The sequence below is a fragment of the Solanum verrucosum genome, unplaced genomic scaffold (assembly GCF_900185275.1).
Source record: "Solanum verrucosum unplaced genomic scaffold, falcon-dt-bn FXZP01001207.1, whole genome shotgun sequence".
NCBI lineage: Eukaryota > Viridiplantae > Streptophyta > Magnoliopsida > Solanales > Solanaceae > Solanum > Solanum verrucosum.
In genome coordinates, this window is record NW_026019694.1 from 1 (window position 1) to 26138 (window position 26138).

Below are 26138 nucleotides of genomic sequence, written 5' to 3' on the forward strand. Positions count from 1 at the left end.
GTACTTGAGGGAATAATTTCCTGAAGGGGAGACTATGCATTGAGTGGGCTAGATTTTCTTCCTTAAGAAAAATATTTTGTATTTTGCTTCTAATATGTTTCTGATTTTATTTTCTCTATTGGTTTTAATTTTCTAGTTTTGAAAATGCTCTTTAAACTCTATTATTTCTTATCAAGTTCTTCAAAGTTTTTTTTAAGTATCTTCGGAATACAAGATGAACATCACTTTGATCTCTTTGATGGCTCTTATATAGGCTTCATTAGAGCTAGTAGTCATTGAGATCTTTGACGACAAAGAAGGCAACCCCCAAAAATTGATCCTTGGAAAGAGGAATTGATACTTTCGACTTGTGCCATTTTTTAGAGAATACGATTCAGTCCTCAAAATAGATTGGTACTTTCTTTCATATTAATCACATGGTCTTGATACTTCTTAATTTCCTTCAAAATGGCTTGGTACTTAATATTAGGGTAATATATAATTGTCCGCCTGTAATGAGAAGTGTTTTGTTACATTAACATATCTTTGATTTGATTGTTTTATTTCTTATATACTGATACTATATAGAATTTTATATCATGGATATCTTGAATATTATTTTATAATATTTATTTCTACTTATTGTTGTACTAATAATGTAGAAGTGCTTTGGAAACATGTGTATGTATAAGCTCGACTTTGAGCTAGTATGGGAAATAGTGTGGAAGTAATATTATTGTGAGTTGTAAGAAATAAATGAGTGTTGTTCTTATTAAAGAGTAGTAGTCTTTTGACACTACCAGGTTTTCTTCAATATTATTGATGTTGTTGTTACTCTCTTGCTATTGCTATTTAGCGTGGACATTATCCTGAGTGTGATTATCATTTTGTCAAACAAACTATACATACATTAAAAACCCTACAAAAGAAGATGATAAATAATATCAAGACTAATATAAGTCTTTGTCCCCCATTTATAAATGATTAGAACTTGCAACATTCACCATCTTCTTCTCCAACTATGTAAATCGGCCATGAATGATCAACGGTGAGTGATCCTTCTATCTACACTAGAAGAGAAACATGCTTATCTTATGCCACATAACATCCTGATTTGCAGTCTTCTATCTACACTAGAAGAGAAGCAAAACAATCATGATTTTCTATAGGGAATTCTGATTGAAAGGTACTTGACTAAATGAAGGTGTTGTGTTTCACAAATTAAAATATCTATGAATTGTAGAAGCAGATCTGCAAGGACGAGATTCCCCATGGTATTGACGAAATAAGTTCTAGCGCCATATATGATAATACAGGCAAACCACATTTTTTCTACAAGGTTGTAATATCTTGATAAATAAGAGACTATGTTATGCAATTGAAAGGATGAATTTAACATGACAATGGACTTATAACATAACATATATAATTAAAATTACTAAAATCATAACGGATGCATATTACATGATGAACAACGCTTAGTACTGACTTTTACTGAATCATAACTAATAAACACAACACTTAGGATAACTCAAATGACAAATGAACCTAGACATTTAATATAATATTTTATTTTCGACAATTCCATAACACGTGCACTAGGAATGACAGCTGAACTAGTAATTGGGAACTATGGCAAAAGTAGAGCCACCAGTGCCTCTTTTTCAACCTTTTGGTTTAGAATTTCCAATGCCTTCTTCAAGTGTTGAAGTTGGAATAAGTTAAGTTCTTCCATAAGAGGTTCCCACCATAGACCATTAGCTCTCTTCGTAATTTCTCGAAGGGATTCTCCGCGATTTTTCTCCATCTAGAGAACCCCCTCGAGGTTCATGAGCTTGGTATTGAGCTCACGAATATCAGCTTCTCTACGAGCCACGATTTGTTGATTGTAGACATCGTTATTTGGTGGAGGGAGCTTCCTCCCAAGGAACCTCTCCACCAACATGTCCACGCTAGGGTGACCAATGGAGAAAACTTTACCATCCTGGGAAACTACCACAATGGCCATTTCAGCAACACATAGCGTACAAAGTTCACTAGCCTTTTTGAACAGACCAACATGTTGATTAGAAAACGTAACTCGTAAGTTTCTCGCATTCTTCATTTTCACCATGTCAACCCTTCGACGACCTTTGCTGCTTCTTGTTGTCATGTCTAAACTATCACTAAGAAATTGTGATTTTTGGTCTTAACACCAAGAGCTTTATATTATAAATTGTGTTTTAAAATAACTTAATGATATAGGCATTAATGATTATAATTAGACAATTCATTTTTTTTCCCTATTAGATTTATATTATTGGATTGCATTTGACCGCTATTTTATTTGAGAATAACATTTTTTTTAAATATATTAAATGATTAATAAAAACCTTTTATTGTAATAATACCACGAATTTTGCATTTACCATGGAATTTTCCTAGTCGATCACCATTTAGAGATTTTTCCTAATTAGAATTATATTATTGGATTGCATTTGACCGCTATTTTATTTGAGAACAATATTTTTAAAAAATATATTAAATTATTAATGAAAACCTTTTATTTTTATAATAACACCAATTTTGCATTTACCGTTGAATTTTCCTAGTCGATCATCATTTAGAGATTTTTCCTAATTAGAATTATATTATTGGATTGCATTTGACCGCTATTTTATTTGAGTACATTATTTTTTAAAAATATATTAAATGATTAATATAAAACATTTTATTTTAATAATAACACGAATTTTGCATTTACCGTTGAATTTTCCTAGTCGATCATCATTTACAGATTTTTCCTAATTAGAATTATATTATTGGATTGCATTTGACTGCAATTTTATTTGAGAACATTTGTTTTTAAAAAATATATTAAATGATGAATAAAACCCTTTTATTTTAATAATAACACGAGTTTTGCATTTACTATTGAATTTTCCTAGTCTATAATCATTTAGAGACATACAATGTATCACATCAAGTATACGCGGGCGTTTGGATTTATGATTGTTGTTCTTATTAATACCGTGTTACTCAAGACCTAAGTAGGCCTACAAATCAGATCATGATATGATCAAGTGCTTTATGGATCTTCTCTACCTTCTTATTGGTATTTATCTCCAAAATGCTTATGTATATATATATATATATATCATGTTGTGATATATTTGCCTTTTGAATTTGTAAATGCTAAACAACTCACATTCAAATATTATATTGATTTGTACTGGATTAATTAACAACAAATAACTCTCTCTAAATAATAAAATTTGTAAGCTTATTTATTTAAATAAATTTACTAGTACAAATATAAAATAAAAAAAGTAGAAAATAAACAAACTCGTTAAAAGGAGTTGAGGGGTATTTTTGTCTTTACATAGATTAATACCATGGTGTTAAATTCTATGTATTCCTAATATCACCAAATGTAAGGTACTAGTTATACATCCTATACCATGTATGGTGTATTACTAATCCATGAATTCGTTATACATAGACCCTAAATTTCTACCAAATATAGTACTAAATAATATCATACAAATACATGGACTATTTCTCTTAATATTCCCTACCGAACGACTCAATATTATTTTTCAGTTGTTTGATGTTTCTACAACTTATTATATGAACTTTGTCCTAATTAAGCTTTCGTCTGCTTGTCTCTGCCCAACCTATGTGTTACCATAAACTGGTATTCCATAAGTGATGATTTACTATAGGAATTCATATTAAAACCCTAAATTTTCATCAGATTAACTCTGCCAGTAGGCGTCATGGCCAATGCCAGTGATGCCTGGCATACACTCCATGCTAATGAACAACCACCATTGATCTATGCAACGACTTTGAATAAAGTAGAAGACAAAATCACAACGCCTATCTCTATCAAAGATATTACTTACATTCATGGAGAGCCAACTGTATTCTGCGAGTGAGGAAGAACAGGTTGAGACCATAATCATTAAAGAAGATTTACCGTTTGCCATAATTGGAGAATTTTCTTATGGCTGGTTAGAACTAGAAGAAATTCGTAAAATTGGTCCTTTATGGTGTGAGATTCCAGGCGGAATGTAAGGCAGAATTCTTGAGTGATAGACACATCCTAATTCGCCTTACTACTATGGAATATTACGTGCATGTCATGTCAAAAATTGGCATATTTTTTGAAGGCTAAAGATGGGTATACTATCAGATACAACCTCTAAAGTGGGAACCCTAGTTCAAGCCAGAGGCGGAAACTACTACTGCCTTAGCATGGACCTCTTTTCCATCCCTATCACCTAATTTTTTCGTTAAAGAATCCTTCTTTACGATGTCTAAAGCAGTGGGAAAACTGTTAAATGTTGCCATGGCTACAATAAGCAAATCTAGACCTAGTTGTGTCTAGGTAAAGTTTGAAGTCAACTTATTGAAAGAATTTCCCAAACGGATCAATGTTGGAGTTATGAAGACATCTTCTGGGGAAATCATCTCAACATGGATAAAAATCTGGTACGATTACACGCCAAAGTATTGCAAATATTGCAAACTTTAAGGCAGGGGCATGATTTTCATCGAGGGGGTTTAAAAAGATAAGTAATCAAGTTGGTCGGGGCTGGTCAAATATAAACAGGTCAGATTCGATATAAGCAACTAGATAAAATTCAACTCTACCTCAACACAAATAATGAAATAGAGGAAGTATGTGTTTGATATAACGTTAAAATGAGTATGAAAGAATGTATTTTATAAAATTTTAATTGTGGTCTTGTCTCCATCATTGTAGTATATATACATTACTAATATATGTATCCACGTGATGCACATATAATATTAATATAGTATTATTTATTTATTTTTTATTGTGATATCTTGTTTGAGTATACTAAATCATATTACCTTACAAAAGTCCAACTATCGTATTGTTCCTCATTAATTAAATGTAATACCTCCCCCTCTGTCACTCCTCACGCCTACACCTTGGACATGACCGACACTCTAGAACCATCACTGGTCCCAAGAGAATCCTTGGCCTTGCGTACTACTTAGAGGAAGACATTACTCAACAACAAGAACTTCAAATGCACAGATTAACTCAATTGTCTCAGCTATTGAATAAATTCAGAAATGTCTGGAAATATTCAAATAGCCATAAGAAGGCAACTCAAGTCTCAAAAACTTAACAAAGGAAAGGGAAAAAGACTCCTCAACTACTACTGTCTATGAATCCTTTAAATACTACAATAGATGTCGGGAAAAGACTCACAATATCTTAATAAATCTAAAGAATGTAAACTTGGAACCCTTCGGAAAGCAAAGAGGTTTACCAAAGCTATCTAGAATGAAATGGGATAAATGAAGTGCTTGTTCATGACCCTGAACATCTATATCGTATCATAAATAAGATGCAAATTGAATGACCTCAGTACATTGAATATATGAGCATGTAAGGGGAAAGATGAAATTTAAGCAATTGAACGGATAGTTTAGGAAGACGAAGAGATTCCAAAAAAAATGAGAATATAAAATGCAAGGCTATGAAAAACCTAATATCGGTGTGAGAGTACGGGAATTGAACAAACGATAGAGTGAAGGATTATTGAATTTAAAACTGTTTGGCCCTTTAAAAATCTTTCAGTTCGCGCGACAGTTGGCGAAGTAAGTCTCATCTGCAGACCTACTCGGTGATGCGCCGAAGGGTATTTTAGCTCGCCGAGTTTTACAGAACTCCCAACAATTTGGGGGTTCAAACGGCGGACATAATCGAGCTTGCCGACCTGTTCGACGAGTCGCTGACTGAGCTTTTGGATCGCCGTGTTTTACAGAATCCCCCTATCAAGCTAGGTAGTTCAAACGATGGACTAAATCGGGCAGGCCGACCTGTTCGGCGTGTCGTCGATTGTAATTTTAACTCACCTATTGCACATTTTCCAACACTTTAACTTTTCAATTTGCAAAATCAACACCCATTATTCAAAAGCAAAGTTGAAAAAATTCAACAAAACCATGGGTTGCCTCCAAGGAAACGTCTTATTTAACGTCGTGGCACGACAAAGATACTAATTCAAACATCATTTTTTGAGATTGGCCGTTGTTTATACATTACTAATATATGTATCCACGTGATGCACATATAATATAAATATAGTATTATTTATTTATTTTTTATTGTGATATCTTGTTTGAGTATACTAAATCATATTACCTTACAAAAGTCCAACTATCGTATTGTTCCTCATTAATGAATTGTAATACCTCCCCCTTACTCACGCCTCACGCCTACACCCTGGACATGACCGACACTCTAGAACCATCACTGATCCCAAGAGAATCCTTGGCCTTGCTTACTACTTAGGGGAAGACATTACTCAACAACAAGAACTTCAAATGCACAGATTAACTCAATTGTCTAAACTATTGAATAAATTCAGAAACGTCTGGAAATATTCAAATAGCCATAAGAAGGCAACTCAAGTCTCAAAAACTTAACAAAGGAAAGGGAAAAAGACTTCTCAACTACTACTGTCTATGAATCCTTTAAATACTACAATAGATGTCAGGAAAAGACTCACAATATCTTAATAAATCTAAAGAATGTAAACTTGGAACCCTTCGGAAAGCAAAGAGGTTTACCAAAGCTAGCTAGAATGAAATGGGATAAATGAAGTGCTTGTTCATGACCCTGAACATCTATATCGTATCATAAATAAGATGCAAATTGAATGACCTCAGTACATTGAATGTATGAGCATGTAAGGGGAAAGATGAAACTAAAGCAATTGAACGGATACTCTAGGAAGACGAAGAGATTCCAAAATCCGTCTCGAGCAAAGATTCCAAAAAAAATGAGAATATAAAATGCAAGGATATGAAAAACCTAATATCGGTGTGAGAGTACGTGAATTGAACAGATGATAGAGTGAAGGATTATTGAATTTAAAACTGTTTGGCCCTTTAAAAACCTTTCAATTCACGTGACAGTTGGATTAGTATGTCTCATCAGCAGACCTACTCGGTGATGCACCGAATGGTATTTTAGCTCGCCGAGTTTTACAGAACTCCCAATAATTTGGGGGTTCAAACGGCAGACATAATTGGGCTTGCCGACCTGTTCTACGAGTCGCTGACTGAGCTTTTGGATCGCCGTGTTTTACAGTATCCCCCCATCAAGCTGGGTAGTTCAAACGATGGTCTAAATCGGGCACGCCGACTTTGTCGGCGTGTGGTCGATTGTAATTTTACCTCACCTACTGCACATTTTCCAACACTTTTAACTTTTCAATATGCAAAATTAACACCTATTATTCAAAAGCAAAGTTTAAAAAAATCACCAAAACCATAGGTTGCCTCCAAGGAAATGCTTTATTTAACGTCGTGGCACAACAAAGATACCAATTCAAACTTCATTTTTTGAGATTAGTCATTGTGTCACTAGGTAATCCTCCTTTTGGCCTTGGGTTCAAATGAGATGATATTCAACCCATTTGCGTTCGAATTTCTTGATGGACACTGGGTGTGAGGTGATTATTTGATTAAGTGTAGAGACGTCCTCTTTCATTTACTTCAAAACTTTGTCTGACCCTTTCACCTTAAATAAAAAGCGCGCAAGCATGTCTGTAGTACGAAAGTTCTCCGGGTCAGCATTTTGCTCCTTAGGCTTTTGATGTTCATGGGGTGGAACGTATCTTTCCTTGTCACCATCCCTTTCGTTCCAATTAGCATTACGATCACGCCATTGTCGGTCATGGTCTCCCCATACATCATTTCTATTCAAAGTCAGATTTCCACCCGTCCTTGGACAGTTTGGACGAAAACCTTCTCTTTGGTTTGCAAGGAAGTTCACTTCCTCATTATACAGTTCTTCAAATTGTGCTTCTTCATGGTTTACTCCACCAATACCCACAACATTTACACTCTTCAACCCACTACACCTCACATTTTTCGACAATATTTCCAGCTGGGTCATCATTTATTCCATATTTTGGTCTCTCTTGATCCTTCTCGATCTGCTCTTTCGTGATCCTGAAAGTGAGATGAGACACTTGGTCCTCACGATTGCACCATGCTCTATTGATCTTGGTCATGCAATCAAGGAGTTGAGACGCTACCTCATAAAGATGTTGCATTATACCTCCGGGAACAAGTTGATCAGCAACACCTTTGATCACCGAGTCAAGACTCCTATAAAAGTATTGTAGCGGCACGTTGTTTGAAAGTCTGAGAGTCAGACATTGAAGTACAAACTTCTAAAATCTCAACCATGTCTCATGGATTTGTTCACCGTCCAAGCATTTGAAATTCTATATACTATCCCTTAATATTATCATTTTGACGGAGGAAAGAATCTCACAAAGAAATCCCATTTGAGTTCATCCCAAGTGGTGATGGAGTTCCTCGATAGATCAGCTAACCATTAGGTAGCTTCACCCATCAAAGAGAATGGGAATTACAACCGAAGAAGAACTAACTCTTGTGTTATGTTCTTGAACGAGAATGGACCACTAATGTCCACGAAGTTCTGAATATGTTCATGGGGATCTTCATGGGCAATCCCTGCATATAGGCCTTTCATTTGCAGGAGTTGTAGCATTGTGCTAGTGACATGGAAGACATCATTCCCCTCAATCGGAGGTAGACATATCGCACCAACACCACCCAATTGAATCGGGTCATTCACATCGTTATGATATCCAATATCATCTTGGTGGCCAACTTGGCTACCATTACTCTCGTTCACGCTCATTTCTTCCTCTGTTCAAAACAAGCCAACACAGACACGAAACAAAGTAAGTCGAGTCAACTATAACACAAAAAGATTACCACTTTAAACTTCAATAATAGAATTCGAAACAATGTATTTAGTTTTTATTTTTTTCCTTCAATTTACTTAAAATAATTTATATATCATAAATCATATGTTTACTTAATTTGTTAAATAATAATAATTTAATTACATAATGAAATATATGAAGCCCAACAACTATACTTTATTTCTTATGTTATGGCATTATAATTATAATCGATTAGATTAATTAATTTAATTGAAGTAGAAGACAAAACAATATATGAAACTCTTCCAATTCAGTGACTCTTTAAATTTTGAAACTAATTTTTTTTTCATGTGTCATGATTCAATGTGTCTCATTATTGAAACTCTTCCAATTCAGTGACTCTTTGAATTTTGAAACCAAAAATAAAATGTATGTGTCATGATTCAATGTGTCTCATTATTGAATTTTGATAGTTGAAAAGACAATTAAATATCACTATAAATACCAATAAATTATAGCCACAATTTGCTTGTCCCTAGATCATCATATTCTTTTTTTTGTCATATACAGTTCTCTAATCTTCTTCCTAGATAATGATATAACATATAGTCAAGAAGCTAACTAAGGAGAAGGACATGTGACATCATTCGGAAGTTAGCTTTCTTACAATAGAATAGTTGAAGTTAGAAGTACAATAGATGAAATCATGAAAAAGAGAAGTTTTCTTACGGTATAATAGTTGAACCTAGAAGTTTAGAAGAGGGAACCTATTCTTTGAGATCCTTTGTTTATTAGCTCATAATTTTAAGCTTTCATTTTCATTTTGGAGTTAAGGTATGATTGTCCATATTAAATTTGGCATGCAATCCACATTTTTATGTAATTCTTGTATCATTTTGCATTGTTGTGGGAATTTTATATTTATTTGTCATTGTGTTATTGTTCTTGTAAGTGTTACTTAATCAAAAAAACTTCTATTAATGTATGATGAGTTTGATAATACTTGAATAATTTATGCAATATGCTCATATATTCATATTGTCAATTTTCTAAATTCAAATTAATTTAAATAAAAATTGCTAAAATATTGTTTCTTTGAATGAGAGACAAATGTTTCTTGAAGTTGTCTCTTTAATTAAAGGAAGTAATCAAGAAATGAGTGGTGACCAACTAATGGAGATTGTGTATAGAGGTCTGAAGGGTAGGAGATTTCTAATTGTCAAAGATGATATATGGAGTAGTGAGGCATGGGACCAAATGCAAATAATATTTCCAAATGATGACAATAGAAACTGAATCATATTAACCACTCGGCTCAAGTATGGTGCTGATTCTGTGAGATGTCCCGACTTTCCACCTCATAGAAAGTCTTTTATAAGTCTTGATGTCCTGATTTTCCACATTTATTTCAATGCAAGAAGATATTTCAAAACATATGATTTACAATTCAAATTTCTTAAGGTATTTGATGTATTTTCAATTGATTAATATGATTTCTCTTTTGTAATACCTCAGCTTATACACTTGAGATATGTTTCGAAGATAAGTCTTTGTCGAATCGACAGGGTTGATATATGAAAAATGTCATAAATAAGACATTTTGATATTGGATCGCCACTATATATATCTTATCCTCTTGCTGCGGAAATCATAAGAAAAACTCGCAATCTATTCCCAAGGAATTCCAATTAAAAGGTACTTGTATACCATGGGAAGTCATGACTTTGCTTGCTAATTTACCCAATCTCCAAGAGTTCCCCCGAATAGATTGGACACTAAATGAAGATGTTGCGTTTCACAAATTAAAATATCTACAAATTGTAGAAGCAAATCTACAAGGAGGAGAGCCCCCAGACGTTTGTAATATCTGATAAACAAGAGATTAATATTGAATGCAATTCAAAGGATAAAATAAACATGACAATGGACTAATAACATAACATATATAATTAAAATTACTAAAATCATAAGGGATAAACATTACATGATGAACACAACACTTAGTACTGACTTCAACTGAATCATAACTGATAAACACAACACTTAGGATAACTCTAATGACAAATGAACCTAGATACTTAATATAATATTTTATTTTCGACAATTCCATAACGCGCGCACTAGGAATGACGATTGAACTAGTAATTAGGAACTATGGAATAAGTAGATCCACTAACCCTACTAGAAAAGGGTCCACCAACATTGAGTCCATATGAAGAACTTTAGCTAGCACAATTAGGAGGAGTCCAGGCACTTCCCAATGTCTGAAATGGGAAAGCATTATTATTCACCATTTGTGCCTCTTTTTGAACCTTTTGGTTTAGAATTTCTAATGCCTTCTTCAAGTGTTGAAGTTGGAATTAGTTCAGTTCTTCGATAGGAGATTCCCACCATACACCATTAGCTCTCTTCCTAATTTCTCGAAGGGATTCTCCGCGATTTTTCTCCATCTGGAGAACCCCCTCGAGGTTCATGAGCTTGGTATTGAGCTCAAGAATACCAGCTTCTCTAAGAGCCGTGATTTTTTGATTATGGACATCGTTATTTGGTGGAGGGAGACTCCTCCCAAGGTACCTCTCCACCAACGTGTCCACGCTAGGGTGACCAAAGGAGAAAACTTTACCGTCCTGGGAAAATATCACAATGGCAATTTCAGCACCACATAGCATACAAAGTTTGCAAGCCTTTTTGAATAGACCAGCACGTCACTTAGAAAACGTAACTCCTAAGTTTCTCGCATTCTTCATTTTCACCATGCCAACCCTTTGATGACCCTTGCTGATTCTTCTTGTCATGCCTAAACTATCACTAAGAAATTGCGATTTTTGGTCTTAACACCAAGAGCTTTATATAAGAAATTGTGTTTTAAAATAACTTAATGATATAGACGTTAATGATTATAATTAGACAATTAATTTTTTTCCCTAAATAGATTAATATTATTGGATTGTATTTGACCGCTATTTTATTTGAGAACAATTTTGGAAAAAAAGACATATTAAATGATTAATAAAAACTTTTACTTTAATAATAACATCAATTTTGCATTTACCATTGAAGTTTCCTAGTCGATCATCATTTAGAGATTTTTCCTAATTAGAATTATATTATTGGATTGCATTTGACCGCTCTTTTATTTGAGAACAATATTTTTTAAAAATATATTAAATAATTAATAAAAACCTTTTATTTTAATAATAACACGAATTTTGTATTTACCATTGAAATTTCCTAGTCGATTAACATTTAGAGATTTTTCCTAATTAAAATTATATTATTTGATCGCTATTTTATTTGAGAACAATATTTTTTTAAAAATATATTAAATGATTAATGAAAACCTTTTATTTTAATAATTACCCCAATTTTGCATTTACCATTGAACTTTCCTAGTTGATCATCATTTAGAGATTTTTCCTAATTAGAATTATATTATTGGATTGCATTTGACCGCTATTTTATTTGAGAACAATATTTTTTAAAAATATACTAAATGATTAATAAAAACCTTTTATTTAATAATAACACAAATTTTGCATTTACCATTGAATTTTCCTAGTCGATCAACATTTAGAGATTTTTCCTAATTTGTCAAGACTCCTATAGAAGTATTGTAGCAGCACGTCCGTGAGTCGGACATTGAAGTACCAACTTCTGAAATCTCAACCACGTCTCGTTGATTTGTTCATCGTCCAAGAGTTTGAAACTTTGTATACTACCTTTTAATGTCATCATTTTTTATGGGGGAAATAATCTCACAACGAAATCCCGTGTGAGTTCATCTCAAGTGGTTATGGAGTTCCTCGATAGCTTAGCTAACCATTTTGTAGCTTCACCCATCTAAGAGAATGGGAACAACCGAAGATGAACTGATTCTTGTGATATGTTCTTGAATGAGAACGGACTACAAACGTACACGAAGTTTCGAATATGTCATGGGGATCTTCAGGGGCTATCCCTCCATATAGTCCTTTCATTTGCAGGAGCTGTAGCATTGTGGTAGTGACATGGAAGAAAACATTCCCCTCAATCGGAGGTAGGCGTATCGTACAAACACCACCCACTTAAATCGGGTCATTCACATCGTTATGATTTACAATATCATCTTGGTGGCCAACTTAGCTACCATTACTCTCGTTCGCGATTATTTCTTCCTCTGTTCAAAACAAGCCAATACAAACACGAAAAAAAGTAAGTCGAGTCAACTACAACACAAAAAAGATTAACACTTTAAACTTCAATAATAGAATTCTAAACCGGCAACGGCGCCTTTTTTGATAAACGCTCAACAACACCTTATCTAATAGTAGGTGTGAGCGATTTTTAATCTAGTATAAAACCTAACGAAAGGTTGGGTCGAACCCAAAAGGAGCAGTACAAGTTCGAATTCAGTTACGAAGTTACGAATGTAATCTAATTGGTAGTTGGAGTAGAAATTATAGAAAATACTTAGTTAAATTAAAAGGGGGGACAACAAATGTTACTTATGTTATTAAGAGGAATTCTCGGGATGTGATCAATTATAGGTCAATTATGCTATATGGGTAAATTGATTTTTATTAATAATTTGTTGTATCACTGTGGGTAGGCTAGACTACAAGTGCAATAGTTTTCTCTCAAACAACTATTACGGTTCATGCGAGTTCTCTCAAATCTTGACAAGCTTAACACTACAAAATAGACTAAAACCTTAATTTATCCACTCTCTCAAGCTACATAGGTAGGAGCGAGTAAATATTCCCTCTCTCGAGATTAACCCATAACAACCCACATGCTAAAATCATCAATCGATAACCTTGGTTTTAGAACCTTTCTCTAAAACACTGAGCTAAAATTGTATTTGCAGCTACAATTCATAAATTACTACTTGGCTGTCAATCAAACCCACATTAAAACAACATTTAAATCATTAAACAACAATACCATAAGCTAATTAAGCCAATAATCACACCCTAAGAATTGGGGTTTTACCTACACATCATAAAAAGAGAAAAACAATTTCCAACTATGCTAGCGATGAGCTGGGTAAAAGTTTCCAAGTCTCTACAATGCTCCAAATTGAATTAGTTCAAAGACCCAATTACAATTCCTCCAAATTTTGTCTCACAAGCTATAAAGTCTCCACTGGAACTTTAAAACTCAAAGAAGCTAAAATTCTGAGAGTTGTGGAATCAGAACTGTGGGAACCTACTTTCTCTTTTTTTTTAAATTTCAATTTATAGTTGCCCAATTTTTTTTCCTGAAAGGCCATTTGGCGAAGTAAGTCGCGCTTCGCCAACCAAGTCGTAGATCCGACCTTCGCTTCCATTCATCACCAATTTGCATTGGACATCAGTCCTCAGAGTTCTGTAAACTTCGGCGATCATAGTTGTTGTCGCGGAGTCGTTCGGCGATCCACCGACTACCCAGTCTTGTCACCTAATTGGTTCTTCCCCAGGGATGGCACACTGGAACTTTGGGCGAGCTAAAGAGCCACTCGGCGGTTCGCAGAGTAGTCTTGGCGATCACTAGGATCGCTTTTCTTCACTTCTTCAGTTTGTTAGTTCCTTTTTGCCTGGTAGCGTCCTTGCCTTTCCTCTTATCACTCTTAGCTGCAAGTCAACACTTTAACATCAGTTTAGAGCATCAATTACGCATTTGAGGACCCTTATACTATCAAAACAAATCCCTATATGTGTCAAAATCTCGGACTCGGAAACACCTCCAGCTTAAAATTTTGCTTTTCCTCAAGTAAAACTCAGGATCAATCAATTCAACAAGGATGTCTACAAATAGTGTTGCTTAAGACACAACATAAAAGCACACAAAAAGGGTTTAAACTACACGTACAATGATCAATTGTGCACTCAAAGTTTCAAATGTTTACTCACCATTATCAAGTGTACTCAAGCTCATAATGCTTGCTTCAATTGCACGTTCAAGATCAACAAAGGTATTCAAATGCCATCACAACAAAGATGATTCCATATTCACACAAAAATTCTCAAAAATTTAAGGTCCCGGAATCACATAAAACTGTCACACTCAAAAAAAATGAACACATGCTTGACTCAACCCATAGGCTTGACCTTATTTTTCTATCAACATTTGTTTCAGCTAACTCAAGATTACAAAGGTCTTTTTAAGGCTTTAAATGGTTATTTAGGCTTAGGAGCTTCTACCTTCTTTGAAATATGACCTGAAAATCAGTTTTTCTCCTCCTCTTTCACATTTAAACATGTTCATAATCCATCCCATTATTCAACTAAACATGAATCATCGGATACCCATTTCTTTTACTATTTTCACACACTTTATTTCACAACTTTTTTCTCCTTTTCAGTCTTTTCTTTTCTTTCTTCTCACTTTTTTTTTCATGGAGGGGTTCCATCTTTTTCAAAACAATACATCAAAGGGGGAATTCTTCAAATTTCTTGTCTTTCCTTCTTTTTCACCACACCCCCAACTTAGGCTTTTGGCCTAAGTTGGCTATTCAAACGAACCAATACTTCATGAAGTTTATGGGTGATGGGATAAAGAGGTCAAAGTTGTTCAAGTTTCTTACAAAGAAAAGGATAGGCTCAAAACATATCAAGCAAGGTTCACACTTCTCACAAGGTTGGCCACAAAGAGGTATATTGTTAAATTTGTTCAATCTTCAAAAAATTTGCCTAAGATCATTTCAATTTCTTGCTTCGCTCAAACAATCGGACCAACAGGGCAAATTCTAGGTGTCATCAAGCACAATGATCAAGACAACCTTATAACACAAGACATTGATAAAATTATCAACAAGACTTCACTCTTTCTAGCTAGCGTGCAATGTTCATCACAAGAGACTTAATCGACAATGAGGTAGTCACAACGAGATGCTAAAAGTTCACATATTGCCTATGTTACTTAGTTTGCCATATCGTAGATGCATATTTATTTTGTTCAATTAAGAGCACTATTCAAGTCATCGGTATTGACCACAACCGACACTTAGATTTGCACAAGAACAACCACAATCACACATAAAAGAGGTGGCAAAATTTTTAAACTTGGTTCAAAACCATTTCAACACCATTTTCATATTAAAGCAATGGGCCACAGTTTATCAACAACAATAATCCAACAACCAAGATATATATAAGCCAATAAGCTCTAATATTCACAAAAACAACCCACAAGAGGTAGGTATTGAAATACCTCACGCCGCCAACAAAAAGAAGCAGTTGTCCTCAAATGCAAATAAAAATAAAATTACTCTAAAAAGAGAACAGAAAAGAAGGTAAAAAGATCATCCTACCATGCTAGGCCTGGGGTGAAGTATGCATATCAATAACTCCCTAGTCACTGCCCCTGTCTGGGCATTAGTGCCTAGTGTCTCAGCATCCTTGGCTCCACTAGAGCCCACCATAGACTTGTCCCTCAACGAAGCCTGCATAGTTGTCCCTACCATGGAACCCTCTAGGTTTGCCAAATCATCGTAGACAGTCTCATCTCTCACACCAAGCTTCTCATCATCTATCTCAGCCTCGGACTTGGCAGGTGCATTATCAGCCCTAGTATCATTTCCAGTCGTGGGAGCTGGAGGAACCTCAAAACTGGCTGGAATATCAGTACTCGCCATATCGGGAACCTCCACTGTCCTAAACAACATAGTAAAATAAGTGGACTTCAGATGGTCCACATCCTTCCTCAACCCAATAATATCGGCCTTCAAGGCTGTCACCTCATCTATAGCACCTCGGGTCTCCTCACAAGCTATAACTCTAACAGTAAGGGTGTCTAGTGCCAACTTGTGATACCTCATTTTAGCCCTAAATAGGGCCAAGGCAGCAGCTATAACCCTCTTTATTATCCCAGGCATAACAACCTCAACTCGTAAGGCACGCATATCAACTGAATGAGCCAGAGGGCCTATCTTGTATAGCATGGCCTGTGTGATAGGGGTCGGGAAACAGCATCAGAAGTAGTGGAAATGGGTCCAGTAGATGAACCAATAGCACCAGAAATAGAAGGTCCAAAAGTACCTGATGGCCTATAAGCCTGAGGTGACATGATTGCCTCTGTAAACAACATATCAACATGAACCAATGGGGATATATCCACCAGAGCTTCCCTTCTCCTTTCAACCTCATTCCATAAGTACTCGGCATCAATAGGTCGGATGTTACTATATGAGGTGGGTGTCACCTCCACATTCGTCTTATCATCTCTAGGAACATGGCCTGTTTATACAGCTCAGTAATCAGCACATGGAAGTGAAGTGAGGTCTGGCGTTGTTTTTCCCTCATGGACATCTCCTGCTCAATCAGCTACCCTAAATTCAACCTCTTCCTCGCAATAATGGAACCAAGGCAAGCTTCCTTCGGGTGGCACAGGATGGACTCGTTCTGAGACGGTAGAATAGTACTACTAATGAACCCAAACCAGTATCTGGCAGCAATGTTAAGTTCCTTCTTCTCTATAAATATTCGTTGTTCATTTTAGTCTGAATTTATTTCTAAATCATACCATTTTATTCTTTCGAGGTCTAAATCATGTAGATCTATTTCATACCATTGTTGGTTTAATATATATTCTGATTCGTTATCATTAAATATTTTTTCCCATATGATTCTTCTTAATTCAATTATTTTTATACCTTTAAGTATATATAAGATTAAAGTTTCATAGTTTTTTATTATTTCATCATGCATGTATGTAGTCATGTTCTTTATCATGCAGGTTTTTTATTTCAAATTATTCCTTCTTATCATATTCATAATTGATGAAATTCATATTAGATCATTATGAACTAGATTATTTGTTTATCATGTTCTCCTGTCACTACTAGCATCGTACTTTAGCGGATACTTCCTCCTTATCAGCGCCTCAACTTTGTTTACTCCCCTAAACGGCTTTTCTCGCCTATTGGTTTCAACACAGGATGACATAGTATATAAGTTTTCTCCCTATTTCCAGTGTGCTAATAAACTAGAAATCACGATTCAAATAATTCTAATACATAATAACTAACATAAATTTATTCAATCATATATATGATATTCAGGAATATATGAAATTAGTTCTGCATATTTATTGAACAATATACCTTTGCCTCTTGCTTATCCATGATATTTGAAGTTTGTTCCATTATCTATTAAATATGAATAACTTAAGTATTAAATATTGAGAGAGTGTTTATGAAAGTGCTTCGTTTATTTCAGTATGTCTTTTATGTTATATGTACATTCCTTTATATAGAAAGGAAATTCTATCTACTGCACTTTCAAATTTTATCTCTACAGTAATGCATAATAATGCATTACTTTACAATAATGCACAATAAAGTTCTACTTACACCTACCATACCTACTACTTACACGTGCCCATACTCTTTTAATTTGTCCATACTATATGACTTTTTAACACTACCATAATTTTCACTACACAATAAGGCACACTCCACTTTACACTTGTCTTCTTACAATAAGACACAATAAGACTAATAATATTTACATGGTACTTTTTTATATTATTTGCTTTTGGCCATATCTATTATTTGCCTTATCTTTTTATCTACGACTTTCTCTGCACATGTGTCTTTTTATTTTTGTCTTCTTCTTCTTATCTTCTTTCCTCTCTATCTTATTTGATCATTACAGCTGGACATCGGGATATCACATTATCTTCTCCATTACATTTTGTACATATATGGTCAGGATATTTCTATCCAATTAGTTTACAATACTGGTTAATAGTTCTAACGAAATAAATCATGTCTTGAATGCTCTTGTCGTAGGTCTTTCTCCTGGATTTAATAATGATAAAATCCATCACTGGACTTCATCCATATCTTCTTTCCTTAGTTCTCTTGAATTAGAATATATCATTAACTGGTCTCTAGAGTAGTAACTCCATATAGCATTTCCGTTTAAATAATTGTTTGCTAACTCTTGTATAATAGTTGATATACCAATTATTCTTTTATTGGCATAAAAACTTGGTATCTCTATTTTTTGTATTTCTTCTTGTTGTCCGATATCATCAGGTATAATCATATCTTTGTTAATCCTATCTTAATAACTTGAATTAGAGATTTTATCTCCTCGTATAATATCTCCGCTGGTGCTGTATAAAACTTTATATAAAATAAATTTCCTTTAGTAACTCTTTTATATGTGACGAATGCTTTGTGTAATTCTGGTATTCCACTTATCTCTTCTCCATCGTATGTATATACGGTATTTAATAGTCCATAATTGTAACATGTTCTTACTAAATTGGCGTTACTTTTTGGTTGTTTAATTAACTTGTTATAACCTTGTAATTTTTGGGTTAGGTAGTCTTGATTTGGTTCATGGTTGTAGTGGATCTAGGATTACGGTTAAATAGGTTTGGATTTTGTATATATTTTCCATATAGGTTCTTATAACATGGTTATATTATTTTTTCTCGTTTTGTAGGCTATCTTCATAGGTTGAGGTTTGGGGTTCCATAGCCAATGTGTTTTTTGGTGTTCTCGGAGTAAATGGTCTTTCAAATAGCTGGTTCAAGTTTGTATTCTTATGTTGTTTTTCACTAACTTGTTTGCTCGTACCTGCAGCTGTATTTAAACAAACATTATGGGTTTTAAGGTGTTTTCCAACGTCACCTCTTAGGTCTGGATTTATAGTCATGCTGCTGACTTCGTATTCGTTGTAGCTCTTTGTCAGTATTTTCTACTTTTGTGCAGAGTAAGTTCATAGCTTTGAGTATTTCTTCTATAGTATTTTCTTTTTCAGTCTGTGTAGCTTTGTCTTGATAAGTAATCTACAATAACATTCTTGTCAGTTTTTATCACTTCAATAGTAAATGTAAAATTTAATATATCTAATACCAAATAGTTACCGAATCTTGTATTTTTCTTGTTAGCCACCATTTTACTTGTGTATTATCGGTCCTTATAATAAATTTGTTATATACAATATATGGTTCAAATGATAGTAAACATTTATGTACTGAATATAATTCTTTCCTATTTATTTCCCATCTTATTTCTGTATTAGTAAATGTTCCTGAATAATATCTACAATGATGTTCTATTTTTTCTTTATCATACCTATATTTTAAGACTCCTCCGTAACTTTTTTCACTGGCGTCTGATTCTACTATATAAGTAATTTTTTTGTTTTCATCCAGAAAATATAGTTTAGGTAGGTTGTTACATAATAGTTTTATTTTTTGTATTTGTGTTTGGTCTTTTTTATTAAACTGGTATTCTACATCTTTCTTTAATTTTTGTTGTAATAGTTTTAAGTTCTCTGCTAATTTTGGTATGTATTCTCTTACTTGATTTACTAGTCCTAGAAATGATTGTAGTTTCTTTTTTGTATCTAGTTGTTCATTTGAGATAATTATTTTATGTACTATGTGTGTTTGCATTTTTATTCCATTTTTATCTATTTGTATTCCTAAAAATTCTATCTGTTTTTTCATTATCTCCGTTTTCTTTTTACTTAGACGTATGCCTCAATATTCTATAATATGTATAAATTTTTCTAATAATCTTATATGTTCATCTTGTGTTGATAAAGTGTTGATATCTACCTGGTGCATTTTTATATCCATATGGTAATACATTCCATTCATAAAATCCTTGTGGTACTGTAAATGCTGTAAGGTTTTTAGATTCCTCATCTAACTTTAAGTGGTAACATCCTAATTTGCAGTCAAATTTACTAAAGTAATTATATCCTTGTAATTGTCTTATTTTTAATATTTTATTTGGTATTAGGTAGTTATATGTTTTAGTTTTTGCATTTAAATTTCTATAATCAATAACCATTCTACTTTTTCCTCTTTTTTGTTCACTGTGTTTATTTACTATAAATGTTGGGCGTGTATGCTTGCTATTGCTTTCTTGTATGTTCCCTTTTTCTAGTAATTCACTTATATTTATCTTAAATTCTGTTAAATCATTAAAATCATATTTTAATGGTTTTTGGGTTATTATACTATTATTATCAATTAGCTCAATTTTTATTTGTCTTATATTTTTCCCATCCTTGTAAAGGATCTTCGCTATATAATAATTCTAACTTATCTTGGATTATTTTTACTTTATCTATAGAGAATATAATTAATTCTATCTTAGGGTCTTCTTCTTTTATATTTTCTAATTTTTGTGTAATTTTTTTACTGACTTTTATCCATTCTGTTGTTTTTCGTTTTTTGTTATTTACTCTTTTTGCTCCTATTTTTTGTTTACACGGTGTTGTGAACCACCAGTGCGTTTCTGTTATTATATGTGGGTATAGTTTTTCTAAAAATGGCATTCCTAATAGCATATTTTTTGTAGTCAATTCAAAGTTATATATGCTAAGTTTTTTGAAAGTATTTTTTCCATTTTTATTTCTTCTTTATGTTTTTCAAAAAATACTAACAGAAAAGATATGCTATTAGGAACGCCATTTTTAGAAAAACTATACCCACATATAATAACAGAAACACACTGGTGGTTCACAACACCGTATAAACAAAAAATAGGAGCAAAAAGAGTAAATAACAAAAAATGAAAAACAACAGAATGGATAAAAGGAAGTGAAAAAATTACACAAAAATTAGAAAATATAAAAGAAGAAGACCCTAAGATAGAATTAATTATATTCTCTATAGATAAAGTAAAAATAATCCAAGATAAGTTAGAATTATTATATAGCGAAGATCCTTTACAAGGATGGGAGAAACATAAAACAAAAATAAAAATTGAGCTAATTGATAATAATAGTATAATAACCCAAAACATATTTTAATGATTTAACAGAATTTAAGATACATATAAGTGAATTACTAGAAAAAGGGTACATACAAGAAAGCAATAGCAAGCATACAAGCCCAGAATTTATAGTAAATAAACATAGTGAACAAAAAAAAGGAAAAAATAGAATGGTTATTGATTATAGAAATTTAAATGCAAAAACTAAACATATAACTACCTAATACCAAATAAAATATTAAAAATAAGACAAATACAAGGATATAATTACTTTAATAAATTTGACTGCAAATCAGGATTTTACCACTTAAAGTTAGAAGAGGAATCTAAAAAACTTACAGCATTTACAGTACCACAAGGATTTTATGAATGGAATGTATTATCATTTGGATATAAAAATGCACCTGGTAGATATCAACACTTTATGAATAACTATTTTAAATAACTAGAAAATTGTGTAGTATATATTGATGATATATTACTATATTCGAAAACACAAGATGAACATATAAGATTATTAGAAAAATTTATACATATTATAGAATATTCAGGCATAAGTTTAAGTAAAAAGAAAGCAGACATAATGAAAAAACAGATAGAATTTTTAGGAATACAAATAGATAAAAATGCAAACACACATAGTACAAAAAATAATTAACTCAAATGAACAACTAGATACAAAAAAGAAACTACAATCATTTCTAGAACTAGTAAATCAAGTAAGAGAATGCATATCAAAATTAGCAGAGAACTTAAAACTATTACAACAAAAAGTAAAGAAAGATGTAGAATACCAGTTTGATTAAAAAGACCAAACACAAATACAAAAAATAAAACTATTATGTAAGAACCTACCTAAACTATATTTTTCGGATGAAAACAAAAAATTTACTTATATAGAAGAATCAGATGCCAGTGAAAAAAGTTATGGAGGAGTCTTAAAATATAGGTATGATAAAGAAAGAATAGAACATCATTGTAGATATTATTCAGGAACATTTACTACTACAGAAATAAGATGGGAAATAAATAGAAAAGAATTATATTCAGTATAAAAATGTTTACTATCATTTGAACCGTATATTGTATATAACAAATTTATTATAAGGATAATACACAAGTAAAATGGTGGCTAACAAGAAAAATACAAGATTCGGTAACTACGAAAGAAATGAGAAGATTGGTATTAAATATATTAAATTTTACATTTACTATTGAAGTGATAAAAACTGACAAGAATGTTATTGCAGATTACTTATCAAGACAAAGCTACACAGACTGAAAAAGAAAATACTACAGAAGAAATACTCAAAGTTATGAACCTACTTTGCACAAAAGTATAAAATATTGACAAAGAGCTACAACAAATACGAAGTCAGCAGTATGACTATAAAAATGCGGAGTTAAGTCGATCGGAAGACTTTAAAAATCCAGACCTAAAAGGTGACGTTGGGAAACACCTTAAAACCGATAATGTTTGTTTAAATACAGATGCAAGTACGAGCAAACAAGTTAGTGAAAAACAACATATACAAATTTGAACCAGCTATTTAAAAGACCATTTAGTCCGAGAACACCAAAAAACACATTGGCTATGGAACCCCAAACCTCAACCTATGCAGATAGCCTACGAAACGAGAAAAAATTATATAACCATGTTACGAGAACATATATTGAAAATATATACAAAATCTAAACCTATTTAAACCGTAATCCTAGATCCACTACAACCAAAGAACCAAATCAAGACTACCTAACCCAAAAATTACAAGGTTATAACAAGTTAATTGCACAACCAAAAACTAACGCCAATTTAGTAAGAACAAGTTACAATTATGGACTATTAAATACCGTATATACATACGATGGAGAAGAGATAAGTGGAATACCAGAATTACACAAAGCATTCGTCACATATAAAAGAGTTACCAAAGGAAATTTATTTTATATAAAATTTTATACAACAACAACGGAGATATTATACGAGGAGATAAAACCTCCAATTCAAGTTATTAACATAGGATTAACCAAATATATGATTATACCTGATGATATCAGATAACAAGAAGAAATACAAAAAATAGAGATACCAAGTTTTTATGCCAATAAAAGAATAATTGGTATATCAACTGTTATACAAGAGTTAGCAAACAATTATTTAAACTGAAATGCTATATGGAGTTACTACTCTAGAGACCAGTTAATGATATATTCTAATTCATGAGAACTAAGGAAAGCAGATATGGATGAAGTCCATCGATGAATTTTATCATTATTAAAACCAGAAGAAAGACCTACGACAAGAGCACTCAAGACAGGATTTATTTCGTCAGAACTATTAACCAGATATTGTAAGCTAATTGGACATAAATATCTTGACCATATATGTACAAAATGTAATGGAGAGGATAATGTGATTCCCGATGTCCAGCTGGAATGATCAAATAAGATAGAGACGAAAGAAGATATGAAGAAGAAGACAAGAAGAAGAAGACAAAAATAAAAAGACACATGTGCAGAGAAAGTCGTAGATAAAAAGATAAGGCAAATAATAGATATGGCCAAAAGCAAATAATATAAAAAAGTACCATGTAAATATTATTAGTTTTATTGTGTCTTATTGTAAGAAGACAAGTGTAAAGTGAAGTGTGCATTATTGTGTAGTGTAATTTATGGTAGTGTTAAAAAGTCATATAGTATGGACAAATTAAAAGAGTATGGGCACGTGTAAGTTGTAGATATGGTAGGTGTAAGTATCACATTATTGTGCATTATTGTAAAGTAATGCATTATTATGCATTACTGTAGAGATAAAATTTGAAAGTGCATTAGATAGAATTTACTTTCTATATAAAGGAATGTACATATAACATAAAAGATCACTGACGTTCCAAGCTTTAATTTGCCCAGATAATATTTCATATCATTTTAGAGAAAGTCAAATATTTTTTGGTTATTTGCTAATGTAAAGAATGACCAAATACAGTTGTCATTTTTGTGTAAATATAGAGCGCACAAACATAATACATATAACTTAAAAAGTGTTCTCTTTCTTCTTTCAATAATTAAAGAGAGATATGTATTATTGCAGAAACAGATCAAACACAAAGAAGACGAACATCACCTTCCAGTAGTTAATTGTAGTTGTTTAAAGTAATACCTTTACATATTGAAGCTATGTGAACAACGAGGACTATTAGTAATTCTTATACTATCTAAAATATTGTTTATCAATGTTATTTCTGCTACATGAACACTCTAACTTCAAGTGAGTTCACCGGAGCAACAAATCATTTAAATCGAAGCATGCAAGAATAGGTGACATACTTGATACTATCTATCAGCAAAACAATGAATATCCGAGAGAGGGACTTTCTACAATGGAAGAAGTTTCTTGCTTTCCATTTTGTTCCAGTTTAATTTGTTTTTCGGAAATGTTGTTAGAGGGTCTTGAAAAGGAAATGGAAGAACCATTGATGATCCTTATATTTTTGTGGACCCACGTGACACTCTGCCTTTCTTCCATAAGTATGTTTCTAGCATTGGTAACTGGAACTATGGCTCCTAGAGCAGAAGAGGACACATCGAACAGGACACTTCTGTACACATGTCTGAACTCAACAAAGATCATGGCCAAAGGAACGCACAAAATGAATTAAAAGGTAGAAAACCCATTTCTTGTTTTTCTCTCTAGATCTTTTCATAGCATATCTGTTATCAATGCTAGAAATTTATCTGTAGAAGAAAGGCAGAATGCCACACATATTAATACAAAAATAAGGATCCTCAATGGTCATCCCGTTTCTCTTTCTAGACCTTCTCACGGCATTTCTGAAGAACAATCTGGAACAACTGCAAATCAAGAGAACTTCTGCGGTAGCATGTAACTTTCTTGCATGGTAGCATCTATTATGTTTAATCCACAAGAGGCAAGTGATGCGGATGGTGATGGCATCATAGGTTCAAAGTCTCTCTCTTGGATATTCATTGTTGTGCTATTCGATAGTGTCAACTATGTCACCTATTTTTGCATCCTTCCATTTAAAGGATTTGTTCCTCTAGTGAAGTCACCTTAAGATATAGTGTTCAAGTAGAAGAAATATCATTGACAAACAATTTTTTACATAGCATAAGATCTACTTATATTCCTCATTGTTCACATAACTTCAATATGTAATAGTCTTACTTTAAACAACAATCATTAACTAACGAAGGGTAATTGTCACGACCTAAAATACACCCTAGATGTGACATGACGTATAGAACTCTAAGAGGACCTACACAAACCACTTAGCTTACATCATACAGTATAATAGAATTTAAAGAGTTCAAAATATAGCATTTCATATTTTGAAAGAGTTTTTTAATCAAAGCGGAAGTCTAACATTTGTCTCAATAGACCATCTAATACATCATACGGAAAGTGATTGAGACATAATTGATACATCACATACAAAGTCTGAAACTAAAATGACATAAAGCTATAAAAGTGACATCGTCCTCGATGTATGAGGACTCACCAAATCTTCAAATCTCTAATGCATTTAACTAGGAACTAACGGAAGGATAAAAATCTTCAAGCCCTACATTAGTGAAACAATGTATACACAAGTATGCATTAGTGTGTGCAATGTACCAAGTATGAAGGGAGTGTAATAAAACATGAGACGTGATAGTAAAGGGGCATGATTGAAAACATGAAATGCATGATCAAGTTA

At 32.9% G+C, this 26138-nt stretch overlaps 2 pseudogenes; both read right to left on the bottom strand.

The window, feature by feature from the left end:
* Positions 1 to 1609: 1609 nt before the first annotated feature.
* On the bottom strand, positions 1610 to 2131 carry LOC125839135 (agamous-like MADS-box protein AGL62; annotated as a pseudogene).
* An 8721-nt stretch (positions 2132 to 10852) lies between these two features.
* On the bottom strand, positions 10853 to 11509 carry LOC125839057 (agamous-like MADS-box protein AGL62; annotated as a pseudogene).
* Between the last annotated feature and the right edge of the window lie 14629 nt (positions 11510 to 26138).